Source organism: Macaca fascicularis, chromosome 4, assembly GCF_037993035.2.
Source record: "Macaca fascicularis isolate 582-1 chromosome 4, T2T-MFA8v1.1".
NCBI lineage: Eukaryota > Metazoa > Chordata > Mammalia > Primates > Cercopithecidae > Macaca > Macaca fascicularis.
The window spans coordinates 3883273-3897553 of NC_088378.1; the positions used below are offsets into that span (position 1 = coordinate 3883273).

The following is a 14281-nucleotide window of genomic DNA, read 5'->3' on the forward strand; positions in this document are numbered from 1 at the left end:
GTGAACCCAGAGAAAAGGCCACAGTGAACCCAGAGAAAAGGCCACAGTGAACCCAGAGAAAAGACAAAAGTGTACCCAGAGTAAAGGCCACAGTGAACCCAGAGAAAAGACATTGGTGAACCCAGAAAAAAGACAAAGGTGAACCCTGAGAAAAAACAACAGTGCAACAGTGCACCCAGAGAAAAGATGACGGTGAATTCAGGGAAAATACAATTGTGAACCCCCAGGAAATATGACAATGAACCCAGAGAAAAAACAACAGTCGACCCAGAGAAAAGGCCACAGTGAACCCAGAGAAAAGATGAAAGTACACCCAGAGAAAAGACGACAGTGAACCAAAAGAAATAACTACAGTAAACCCAGTGAAAAGACAATAGTGCATTCAGAGAAAGGACGATGGTGAACACAGAGAAAATTCGACAGTGAACCCAGAGAAAATTCGACAGTGAACCCAGAGAAAATACAACAGTGAACCCAGAGAAAAGACAACAGTTCACCTAGAGAAAAGATGACAGTCAACCCAGAGAAAAGATGAGAGTGAACCCAGAGAAAAGACAACAGTGAACTTACTTAGAGAAAAGACGACGATGAACACAGAGAAAAGATGACAGTGAACCCAGAGAAAATAGACAAAGAATCCAGAGAAAAGATGACAGTGCACCCAGAGACAATACAACAGTGAACCCAGAGAAAAGATGACAGCAAACCCAAAGAAAAGATGACAGTGAACCCAGTGAAAATACACCAGTGAATCCAGAAAAAATACAACAGTGCACCCAGAGAAAACATGACAGTAAACCCAGAGAAAAGATGATGGTGAACCCAGAGAAAACACGACGGTGATCCAAGAGAAAATACACCAGTGAACCCAGAGAAAAGACGACTGCACCCAGAGAAAATACAACAGTGAACCCAGAGAAAATATGACAGTGGACCCAGAGAAAATACAGTGAACACAGATAAAAGACGACGGTGCTCCCAGAGAAAAGATGACAGTGCACCCAGAGAAAATACAACAGTGAATCCAGAGAAAAGATGACAGTGCACTCAGAGAAAATACAACAGTGAACTCAGAGAAAATACAACAGTGAACCCAGAGAAAAGATGACGGTGCACCCAGAGAAAATACAACAGTGAACCCAGAGAAAAGATGATGGTGCACGCAGAGAAAATACAACAGTGAACCCAGAGAAAAGATGATGGTGCACCCAGAGAAAATATAACAGTGAACCCAGAGAAGACAACAGTGAATCCAGAGAAAAGATGACAGTGCACCCAAAGAAAAGACAACAGTGAACCCAGAGAAAAGACGACATTTACCCAGAGAAAAGACGATGGTGCACCCAGAGAAAACATGACAGTGATCCCAGAGGAAAGATGACAGTGAATCCAGAGAAAATATAACAGTGAACCCAAAGAAAAAACAAGAGTGAACCTAGATAAAAGATGACAGTGAACCCAGAGGAATGATGACAGTGAACCCAGAGGAATGATGACAGTGAACCTAGAGAAAAGACAACAGTGAACCCAGAGAAAAGACAAGTGAACCCAGAAAAAAAGATGAAGGTGAACCCTGAAAAAAACAGCAGTGCACCCACAGAAAAGATGATGGTGAATCCAGAGAAAATACAACAGTGAACCCAGAGAAAAGACAAAGGTGAACCCCAAGAAAAAACAAGAGTGCAACCAGAGAAAAGATGTGAATTCAGAGAAAATACTACAGTGAACCCACAGAAAATACAACAATGAACCCAGACAAAAGATAACAGTGAATACAGAGAAAAGGCCACACTGAACCCAGAAAAAAGGCCACACTGAACCCAGAGAAAAGACGACGGTGAACCAAGAGAAAAGACTATAGTGAAATCAGACAACGGACAGTGAACCCAGAGAAATGACAACAGTGAATACAGAGAAAAGGCCACAGTGAACCCAGAAAAAACACGATAGTGAACCCAGAGAAAAGACGATAGTGCACTCAGAGAAAAGATGACAGTGAAACCAGAGAAGAGACGATAGTCAATCAAGAGAAAAGACGACAGTGAACCCAGAGAAAAGATGACAGTGCATTCACAGAAAGAATGACGGTGAATGTAGAGAAAATTCAACAGTGAACATAGAGAAAATTCGACAGTGAACCCAGAGAAAAGATGACCATGAATCCACAGAAAAGATGACAGTGCACCCTAAGAAAAGACAACACTGAACCCAGAGAAAAGATGACAGTGCATTTAGAGAAAGGACGACGGTGAACATAGAGAAAATTGGACAGTGAACCCAGAGCAAAGACAACCATGAACCCAGAGAAAATACAACAGTGAACCCAGAGAAAAGACAACAGAGAACCCAGAGAAAAGACGACAGTGAACCCAGAGAAAAGACGACGGTGAACCCAGAGAAAAGACGACAGTGAACCCACAAAAAAGATGACGGTGAAACAAGAGAAAATACAGCAGTGAACCCAGAGAAAATATGACAGTGAACCCAGAGAAAACACTACAGTGCACCCACAGAAAAGATAACAGTGAACCCAGAGGAAAGAAGCCGGTGAACCTGGAGAAAAGACAATGGTGCACCCAGAGAAAAGATGACAGTGTACCCAGAGAAAACAACAGTGAACCCAGAGAAAAGAGGACAGTGAACCCAGAGAAAAGACGACAGTGAACCCAGAGAAAAGACAGTGAACCCAGAGAAAAGATGACAGTTTACCCAGAGAAAAGATGATGGTGCACCCAGAGAAAACACGGCAGTGAACCCAAAGAAAAGATGACGATGAACCCAAAGAAAAGATGAAAATGCACCCAGAGGAAAGATGATGGTGAACCTAGAGAAAAAACAACAGTGAACCCAGAGAAAAGATGACAGTGAATTCAGAGAAAAGACGATGGTGAATCCAGAGAATATACAATAGTGATCTCAGGGAAAAGACAATAGTGAACCCAGAGAAAATACAATGGTGAACCCAGAGAAAAGATAACGGTGCACCCAGGGAAAAGATGACAGTGCACCCAGAGAAAAGGTGACAGTGAATCCAGAGAAAGGACAATGGTGAACCTCAAGAAAAGATGACAGTGCATCCAGAGAAAACGTAACAGTGAAACCAGAGAAAAAACAACAGTGAACCCAGAGAAATACATCAGTGACCCCAGAGAAAAGATGACAGTTCACTCAGAGAAAGGACAATGGTGAACCCAGAGAAAAGATGACAATGACCCCAGAGAAAAGATGACAGTTCACCGAGAGAAAGGACGACAGTGCACCCAGAGAAAATATGAGTGCACCCAGAGAAAAAACGAGAAGCCAGAAAAAATAAATCAGTGACCCCAGAGAAAAGATGACAGTTCACCCAGAGAAAAGACAACGGTGCACCCAGAGAAAATACAACAGTGAACCCAGAGAAAAGACAACAGTGAACCCAGAGAAAAGATGATAGTACACCCAAAGAAAAGACGACACCGAACCCACAGAAAATACAACAGTGAACCCAGAGAAAAAACAACAGTGAACCCAGAGAAAAGACAACAGTGACCCAGAGAAAAGATGACGGTGAACCCAAAGAAAAGACGACAGTGAATTCACAGAAAGTACAACAGTGAACCCAGAGAAAAGATGACAGTGTACCCAGAGAAAAGGTGACAGTGAACCCAGAGAAAAGACAGTGTGCCCTGAGAGAAGACGACAGTGGACCCTGAGAAAAGCCTCAGAGAGCTATCCAGGACACAATCCATCCAGGGATCAGATGCCCCATAGTTAATGACATTTCTGCCACTGTTGGAATTTTCATGTTTATTTGATATGTGATTTATGCAAAGATCTGGTTGTACCTGGAAGATGGAAGAGTGAGGACCTCAGTTCATTACCAATCCGAGGAAATTTGCCTTCGTTCACTTACTGCTACATCCACACAGCTCACAGCATGGTGGCCCACAACGACTGAGGATGACAAGAGGAAGATAATGTAATTTTCGAATGTGGTTTTCCTGAAACCAAGTCAACTACAGCTGATACATTTTATTTCATTGGTTAATGTTTACATGGAAAAAATCAATATTATACTTTACTGAACTGTGTGTAATTGTTCCATGTTTTTTGATACCTGTTTGACTCACCATGGGGTTGACATAATGAATTCATTGCACATTGTTCAAAAGGAACCAGGAGGTTTTTGTCAGCACCCTAATGTAAATTCCATTGCAGATGGTAACTGTAGATGGAAAAAATGAAATGCTTCCCTAAATCAGACATTTTGGTCAAGTAGCTTAACTCAGTACAGGTAGGGAGATATTTAAATATAAAATACAATGAAAGAAGTCTAAATACTTAGAATCTTTGTTTAAATCCTGAAAGTAACCAATAATCCATAAGCAAAGCAATATTGCTCTACCGGGACCTTTTCACATTTATTTCATCATCTAGCTTTCCATATTGAATAAATTTACAGATTTAATTTCTATAACTTGAACCTGTGAAGCAATGAATATTTCTGCTGTTTAGTGTCTTGTGATGCAGAATTCTTAAAAACACTTGTTTTATAAAATCAAGCTTTAAGTGAAAAATGAAGAAATAAAGTTAAGTGTGTTTTTTTTTAAAAGAAGCTCTAGTGATCTGTTGCATAGCATGGTGATGATAGTCAACATATTGTATTGCATATTTCAAAATTGCTAAAATAACAGATTTTCAATGTTTTCTTCACAAAAAAAGATGTGCAGTAATGTTATTTAGCTTGATTCTATCATTTCACAATGCAAACATATATCAAAACATATATTCACATTGTACCTAATACATATATATAATTATTGTTGTTTGAAATTATTTTGAAAGAGACAAGATTGAGCTGCTGCGAATAGGAATGCAGAGTGGGCGGCAAAACTGCAAAGAGCAAGGGTCACTGTCAGGGTCAATATAGCAACCTCTAACCGTGGCTGGGTCACAGGGAGGCTGAGGATACAGCTGACAAAGCCTATGACCTCAGCCAGGCGTGGGGGTGTGCCCGTAATCCCAACTACTGGGGAAGCTGAAGCATGAGAATCACTTGAACCTGGGAGGTGGAGGTTGCAGTGAGCTGAGATCGCGCCACTGCACTCCAGCCTGGGCCACAGAGTGAGAATCTGTCTTTAAAAAAAAAAAATAGTAAGGCCTGTGACTTGACCTGCAAGGAGTTCAGAAAAAAAGACAAGAGAAAAAACATGTTCCAGGGGTTTCGACGTGAGGCTGGAATGAACACTTTGTTCATTGCCTGTTTTCATGCAATGTAAGAGTGAACCCAGAGAAAAATCTTTCCAGAAAAAGATTTAAAGGACACAAGAAAGACTTAAATGTCAGTTTAGCTCCTGCTTTATGGGGTTTGGCAAATCGAGTTAAGGGCCTTTTCCACAAATACTCAGACATTCCAATGAGACCAAATCAAGCAACTGGAATCACTTGAAAACCACAGACCAGATTCCATTCTCCCTCCGTTTTTTTGAAATCGTCACTTCTTCATCACCAGCTGGGTTTTGATGACTCTTCAGGTGTAAAGGTCAACCTCATAGAAATGGGAAAACCTGTGTTGTTATGAAGGATGATTTTAAGTGAGCATTTCAAGTTTTAGGGCAAGAATAGCCTCGGGCTATCTGTCAGGAAAAGCTGCCACATCTGGGCAGTGTCTCTCCTAGGGTGAAACGTGCGCAGATTAAACTGAAGAAATAACGAGCTCACCTAGAGTTTGACAGCAGACAGGAAATTTATAGGCACGGCATGTGCCTTCGGTGCCCGGGCTATGGAGAACACAGACGGTCTTCCTGAGGTGGGGCAGACAAAACCGCTGAAAGTGAAGGAGAATTAAGGCAATATATGGTGGCCATTCAAAAAGCCTCAGATTTCCCCTCCTAGGAAGATGGAACAGGCGTGCGTTTTCCTCCTTCCCGCAGGTGCAACCGGAAACCTCGGGCAGGGCCCGTCAAACAAACGCAGGAAGACCAGAGGCGGAGAGAGGAAGCCCCGGGGATTCGGGGGACCATGAGAACGACAGGATGGGGCGTTCCTGGGTTTTCTTTTTGACTCTTCCACCCCAAACTGGGTGTTCAAGAGGACGCAAAGGAAGACAGCCCCCGCTGCTGTCTCCAGCCAGAGCACTGGGAGAGGCGCGGCTCCAGGAAATATTTCAAGGACCCTGGGAAATGGGTGGAGATCTCTGAATGTGAAAAATCTTCAGGAGACTGGAAGTGTTTTGAAGTTGAAGGTTATGGTTCTTTCTCATTTTGTTTCAAAACAGGACCCCCATTTCCCTTACTGTAGGATTCGAGGAGACAAGAGGAGGAAAGGGGTGTCAGGGTCAGAGCCGCCTCGAAGGCGACGAGAAGCAGAAGCGCAGGCCTGCGAGGTGCTCTTCAGAGTGACTTCGCTGTGGGCTGCGGAAGGCAACAGAAGGAACTCGGCTTCCACTGGCCACGTTCCCCTCCCCGGAGCGGAGGACACAGCCCGGTTTCTTCAGGCAGCGGCTCCAGCCAGCTCCGCCCCACAGGGAAGGAGCGCGCAGCTCCCACACCCCGCAGGCGGCGCTGACAGACTCCGCCTTCCCGGAGCGCAGGCGTGTGGGGGGCGCCGCCCTCGTCGCCGTCGGGAGCCCCGCAGGCCCGCGGCCGTCTGCCTGGTTCTCCCGCCTCTGCAAGCCTCGCCTTCAGGACTCCGCCTCGCCGTCCTCTTTTCTGTCGGGAGACTCACGGGACCGTCTGTCTGGACGACGTGTGCACATTTCTCACCACGATTCCTCTGCACACCAGGTCCCGGCACCGCCGCGCTGGGGTCGGCACAGCTGAATTGCGCGGGCAGCGAAGGGGCCTCACGGGGACCGCTCAGCTCCCTGAGGGCGCAGCCCGCCTGGTCCGGGGGCGAAGAATGAACTTCCGCGGTTTTCAGTGACCCAGTTTGTGGCCCGGCACATGCTGAAAAGGTAAATCTGACCGCGTTACCTCAGAGATGGGCCGTGAGCTGCTTTGTGCCGCCAAATAACCTGTTTACCCAACAGCGCCCCCTGTAGCCCGGTGCTCAGAACGGGCTTTTCCATGACGTTCCTACATTGTGTTTTCAGCGCTCTGTGAGGGGTTTGCACGCACAGGCCGACCTCGTTTTATTGCGCCTTGCTCTATTGTGCCTTGCAGATACTGCACTTGTTTTTACAAATTGAAAGTCTGTGGCAACTCCATTGGGGCACATGAATGGGTCCCATTTTCAAACAGCTTGTGCTCACTTCATATCTCTGTGTCACATTTTGGTAATTCTTGTAATATTTTGAATTTTCTCATTATAATTATGCCTGTCATGGTGATCTGTACTTAGTGATCTTCGATTTTACTTTGTAATTGTTTTGGGGAACCAACAACCACACCCAGGTAAGACGGAAAACATAATAAATGTCAGGTGTGTTCCATGTGCTCCACTGACCAGCTGCCCCCATCTCTCTCCCTCCCCTCAGGCCTCCCTATTCCCTGAGACACAATTGTGGAATTATACCATTAATAACCCACAATGGCCCCTAAGTGTTCAAGTGAAAGGAAGAGACACACATCTCTCACTTTAAATTGAAAGCTAGAGATGATTAAGCTTAGTGCAGAAGGCCTGTTCAAAGTTGAGATAGGCTGAAAGCAAGGCCTTTTGCACCCAGGAGTTAGCCCAGTTGTGAATGCAAAGAAAAACCTCTTAAAGAAAATTAAAAGTGCTGCTTCCGTGAACACATTAATGACAAGAAAGTGAAACAGCCTTATTGCTGATATGAAGAAAGTTTGAGTAGTCTGGATGCAAGATCAAATCAGCCACAGCATTCCCTCAAGCCAAAGCCTACTCCAGAGTAAAGCCCCAACTCTCTCCAGTTCCACAAAGGCTAAGAGGAGTGAGAAAGCTACAGAAGAAAAGTTTGAAAGTGGCAGAGGTTGGCTCATTAGGTTTAAGAAAATAAACCATATCCATAACATAAAAGTGCAAGATGAAGCAACCAGTGCTGATGGAGAAGCTGCAGCAAGTTATCCAGAGACCTAGTGAAGATAAGTGATGGAGGTGGCTACACCAAACCACAGATTGTCAGTGTAGATGAAACAACCTTCTGTTGGAAGAAGATGCCATCCAGGACTTTCATAGCTAGAGAGGAAAAGTCAATGCCTGTCTTCAAAGCTTCAAAGGACAGGATGTCTCTTGTTAAGAGCTAATGCAGCTGGTGACTTAAACTTGCAGCCAATCTCATTTACTATTCCAAAAATCCTAGGGGCCTTAAGAATTATGCTAAATCGGGAGGCCAAGGTGGGTGGATCACCAGAAGTTGGGAGTTCAAGGCCAGCCTGACTAACATGGAGAAACCCTGTCTCTACTAAAAAAAAAAAAAAAAAAAAAAAATACAAAAATTAGCCAGGTATGGTGGTACGTGCTTATAGTCCCACCTACTCAGGAGACTGAGGCAGTAGAATTGCTTGAACCCAGGAGGCAGAGGTTGCGGTGAGAGAAGATCGTGCCATTGCACTCCAGCCTGGGCAACAAGAGCGAAACTCCATCTCGGAAAGAAGAAGAAAAAAAAAAGAATTATGCTAAATCTACTCTGTCTTTGCTCTATAAGTAGAACAACAAAGCCAGGATGGCAGCACATCTGTTCACAGAATGGTTGACTAAATATTTTGAGCCCACTGTTTAGACCTACTGCTCAGAAAAAAGACCGTTTTCAAAATATTACTGTTCGTTGGCAATGCACCCAAGGGCTCTGTTGGAGATGTGCAAGGAGAGTAATGTTGCTTTCATGCCTGCTAACACCACATCCATTCTGCAGCCCATGGATCAAGGAGTAATTTCAGCTTTCAAGTCTTGTTACTTGAGAAATACATCTCAAAAGGCTGTAACTGCCATACATAGTGATTCCTCTGATGGATCTGGGCAGTCAATTAAAAACCATCTAGAAAGCATTCACCATTCTAGATGCCATTAAAAACATGCATGATTCATGGGAGGAGAAACAATATCAACATTAACAGGAGTTTAGAAGAAGTCGATTTCATTCCTCATGGAGGATTTTGAGGGGTTCAAGCCTTCAGTGCAGGAAGTAACTGTAGATGAGGTGGAAATAACAAAAGAGCTAGAATTAGAAGTGGGGCCTAAAAATGTGGCTGAATTGCTGCAATATCAGGATAAAATTTGAACAGATTAGGAGCGGCTTCTTATGGTTGTGCAAAGAAAGTGGTTTCTTGAGATAGAATTGACTCCTGGTGAAGATGCTGTGAACATTATTGATATGACAACAAAGGATTTCGAATAGTCCGTAAACTTAGTTGATGAGGCAGTGGGTAAGGTTTGAGGGGATTGACTTCAATTTTAAAAGAAGTCATACTGTGGGTAAAATGTTATCAAACAGCATCACATGCTACAGAGAAAACTTTCATGAGAGGAAGATTCAATCAATGCAGTCAACTTCATTGTGGTCTTATTTCAGATATTGCCACAGTCACCCCAACCTTCAGCAACCTCCACCCCGATCAGTCAGCAGCCATCAACATCCAGGCAAAGCCCTCCACCAGTAAAACAATTATAACTCACTGAGGGCTCAGATGATCATTAGCCTTTTTATAAACAATATAGTACTTTTAAGATATGTTCGTGTTTTAGACATAATGCTATTATACACTTAATAGACTACAGTATAACATAAACCAAACTTTTATAGGCACTGGGAAAACAAAATATTTGTGTGACTTGCTCTGTTGCAAGGACAGAAGAGGCAGGAGGGGCTGCACCTGATGGCCATGAAACTTGGGGCCCGTGCTCTGAAAGGGCCTGTGCTCCTTAGGAAAACATGGAGCTCCACAGGACTCCACGTGCAGAGAGAGGAGGGCTGCATCCAAGACTCCCTTCAGGAGCAGCACCTGGGTGGAATGGATGGGACGACTCTGTCCTGGTCCCTTCTCATCCATCCCCCAGCATCCCTGAGCCATGCGGGGGATGAAATGTCACCCACTTAGGGAAAAGGAAGTGGGGGACAGCTGAGGGTTTTTTCCAAGGTGGCAGTAGACAGTGACCCAGATAGGTGTGACTCATCCCATCTTCCAGCTCTTTATACTCCATCGTTGTTTTATGATTGTCTTAATGCTACCTTTTTGAACAAGTAAACATGCTTGGTACGATTTTCAAATAAACGTGTTTGCAAATAGTTGGATAGAGACCCCCCTCCTCAAAATTAATGTAATAAATCAGATTGTACATCTAATGAGAAGCCTTCAGGAAATTGTTAAGAACTAAAAGTAAATTCTGGTTTTTTGCAAATCAATATGAAATGTTGTTTTAATAAGCTTGTACTGATTTACAATATTGCAGAATATATATTCCACAAAGGGCTTCCCGCCGAATGCGCACACTGAATTAATCTTATTTGGATGACAGATTTTGCACCCGTCACTACTGGAGAGTGTACTGCAGATGATATTTAATGAAAACTTCCAGTCAGGCAGGTGATCTGATGCCTGCGCACGGCTTCCTGATAAAATTGCATGTTTGATTCTTCCCTGATCTCCCACAGATAAAGAGAAGTGCATTTTTTCAGTACAGCCGTGTATCGTTTTGTTTGCTTCAGTGACAATTTTTAGTATAAGCTGATTTAAAACAATCAGAGCAATAGGAAAGTCCAAAGTGGCTTTTTAATAATGGATTTGTTTTGCCAGTTATGCCTGACAAACGGCCTCGCATTGCTGTAGCATTCATCTGAAAACAAAAGGCCTCCATCCACTGTAATGTAGTAGAATTCTTTTTTTTTCCTTCAAAGCCAGGTAGCACATGGTTCTTGAGTTACTGTAAATAGCATTACTATATATTGAGGACTACGATGATGTGTGCACAATATTGTTTAAGGTTAAAATAATCCCTGGCACTAAAATATGGTATTGTATTTCATAAAAACATGAGTACATACTGGAAAAAATTAAAAAACTATGCATCTTCTGATAAGATTTTCAAGAAATTATCTCTTTCCAAAATCACGTTTGGGGGCATCTACATTTCAGTGTAAAAATTAGATGAATGCCAGTCTGCTTTTATATTTCTAGGTGGCCTGCAAAACAACAAAAGAAGTAAGTAACTGGTTATTATTTTTATATCGGGATTTTAAAAATCTCGAGTTTCAGGAGGCAACATGCTCCCCGGGCAGCGACAGGCCATGATAACTGCACTATTGGAGACCTGACCTGACTTGGACGCCACTTGAGTATCCTTGTAGTGACTAGAATTGTCTCCCTCTTGTCCCAGCGAGGACAGGGGTGTCGGTGAGCAGAGGTGAACTTTCCGGGCTAAGTTTCTATAATGCTGGAGGAATGAGCCATGCCTGGGGTGGGCCACACAGGGAAGAGGGGCTCAGCACTTTGTGAATCAGCTGGTCCAAGGGCAGTTGCTCTGCAGAGACCTCCTGGATTCATCACAAGGCAGAAATGTCCCGTCATGATCAAAGAGGGTGCAGCCTTGCTGGGGGCACTGGAAATCATTATTTTGTGAGCCTCCTGTTCTCCGACGCATGCTGCTCTAACCAAGTTTCCTAAATAGAGGAGAGAATGTCTTTTCCTTTGCAATTTCTAGATGACTTGGGTAGTCCTAAAGTTTTGGTGGTTCTCCAAGATCATTTAGGGCAGCTAATGTGTTACTAGTTTTCGTCTGTTTTAGCAAAAAACTGCAATTGGCATTTCCCATGTGATGCTGCGTGTTGCAGGCTCATCTGTTTCTTGCCCAGGATGATGTTTCCAGCTTCATCTTTGATCTTTACCCTCCCGGAGATGTACTTGGTTTCCTGACAGCCGCTGCAATACACAGTCTTTACGGTGTCATCTGGGTACTCCCTTCTCTTGAACTGGGTCTTGTGGATTTCTTTCTGCCCATTGGTGAGCACAATAGTTTTGTCGCCATTCCCAGAAGAGGAGAAACACATGGTAAGGTGGCCTGCACCAGGGCCAGTGCTGCCAGTGTGGCGGCCAGTGGGGGGTGAGGGAGCACAGAATAATGCCCCCACCCGGGTCTGGAGCCTTCCTTCCAAATCTCGTTAGATGAGGGTGCAGAAGGCCATAGGCAGGGGCAGGAAAGGTGCACGGGGGGCTCAGGGAATTGGCAGAAACTCAGTGTGGGTGAGAGGGGGCAGGTGGGGAGGGCCAGGAGGCAGGGCGGGAGGTCAGTCGCATCTGCTCACCTGCAGGCTGAAGCCTGTGCTGACAGCTGGCTCTGATGGTGAGAGGGACAGCAGGGTTGACACAGGGAGTGACAGGGACACACGTTGAATCATTTCAGAAAAGATTCTGACTGCCATGAGGAAGCTATGGGAGTCTATTGTAATTGTCCAGGAGAGAAATGGTGAGAGGGGGAGACGGCAGAACTCAAAGAAAGGGTGGAGGTGGGGCAGCGAGGAGACAGAGCCCACAGCGCTCGGTGTTCACTTTGATATCAGGAAAGAAAGGGAAGGTCTAAACTTCCCACACTTTCCCTCAGGCAGCTGGGTGGATCTTTACTTTCTGCACAAACTAGCATTGAAATTGTAGCTCTGATGAGCTCTTCCTTGGTGTGCCTTAAATATTTGCTTGCACATGTTCTGCAATAGACTCGGGCTTCTAGACCACGTGGTCTGAAGTGGGCACTGAAAACTGGAGTGATTTTTACGGTTGTAATTCAAAGGCAGCTAATGTCGGTGAAGTAAATACCTAAAAGTCCATTTGAAACCCACAGTCTCTATAAAGGGATTTAAATCAAGGCCATAAGACAAAACTTCTAGAGTCAATGACATTATTTTCTATTTTTTTATACAAGCACTTAAATGTTTGCAAAAATCTAAATTAATATAAGGAAATTATTAAATACACAAACAAAAACTGGGGATGTTTCGGGTTCGCATTGTCTGACATTACTGACCTTTCCACCCTTACGATTGTCCCATCAGGAAATAAGGTCTCTTCCTGTCCATCCTTGAGATGTTTCACTGTCCCGGCAGGAAACACAATTTCTTTGGAGCCATCGGGGTAGAATTTTTCTGCAGAATGCAGTTTTTAAGTGTATGTTACATTGAATCTGTTTAGAAACATGTTCTATCCTAGTAATCTATAAAATATTCCTGAGATTTATATAGAGAGTATTTTCTAATCATCTGGCTTTATAACTAGGGTTGCCAGGTATAATACAAAATGGCCAGTGAAGTTTGAATTTTAGATAAATGATGAATAATTTATTTATATTATTTTTTTTTTTGAGACAGAATCTCACTCTGTTGCCCAGGCTGGAGTACAGTGGCATGATCTCGGCTCACTACAACCTCTGCCCCCCCAGTTCAAGCAATTCTCCTGCCTGAGCCTCCTGACTAGCTGGGATTACAGGCATGCATCACCAGGCTTGGCTAATTTTTGTATTTTTAATAGAGACAGGGTTTCACCATGTTGGCCAGGCTGGTCTTGAACTCCTGAACTCGGGTGATCCACCTGCCTCGGCCTCCCAGGGTGCTAGGATTACAGACGTGAGCCACTGTGCCTGGCCAAATGATGAATACTTTTTAACATAAGTATATTTCAAATATTGCATGGAACATACTTTTATACCAAAAATTACTTGTTGTGTATCTGATATTTCAAATTCAGTGAGGGACTTGAATCTTTATTTGTTAAATCTGGCAACCCTACTTATAATAAGAGTTTAAGGACTTCAATACTATATGAAAATACTCAAGAAGAAAAACTGTGTGAACATCTGCGAGCGCATTTACTGTGTTTCACTGTTTCAACCAGGATGTAAATAACATACACACCTATCTTTGCAAATTCAGTAGATTTATATTTGTAAACCAGGACACTTGTGTGTCACTTAGCTGCTTAAATATATTTGGTGCTGATCTGCTCTACCATGGGCTGAATGCTGTGCCCTCCCCAAATTCCTGTGTTGAAACCTAATCCCCAAAGCAATGGTGTTGGGAGATGAGGCCTTTGAGCAGTGATGTGGTCATGAGGGTGGAGCCCCATGAATGGGATTAGCGCCTTTACTAAAGGGACCCCAGAGAGCTGTCTCGTCCCTTCCACCATGTGAGGCTGCAAAGAGAAGATGCCACCTGTGAACCAGGCAGCAGCCCTCACCAGACATTGCAGCTGCCGGCACCTTCATTATGGACTTCCAGCCCCCAACACCGTTGTTGGCAAGCCAGCCAGTCTGTGGCATTTTGCTATGGCAGCCTGAACAGGATAAGGCACACTCCATAAAGAACCAATATTCAACATGCAGTTTTGTACCTGCTCTGTCATTTTTTATTTACACTTGAACATCT

At 43.9% G+C, this 14281-nt stretch overlaps 1 long non-coding RNA gene across 2 annotated transcripts in view; it reads right to left on the minus strand.

Annotated features, from left to right (window-relative positions):
* Positions 1-7007, minus strand: part of LOC135970499 (uncharacterized) — a 90322-nt gene extending 83315 nt beyond the window's left edge. For both annotated transcript variants that reach the window (XR_010586161.2, XR_010586162.2), the window contains exons 1-2: positions 5701-7007; positions 3825-3933 (exon numbers count right to left, since the gene is read on the minus strand). This is a non-coding gene — a long non-coding RNA (uncharacterized lncRNA). The remainder of the gene's footprint in view (positions 1-3824; positions 3934-5700) is intronic.
* Positions 7008-14281: the final 7274 nt, after the last annotated feature.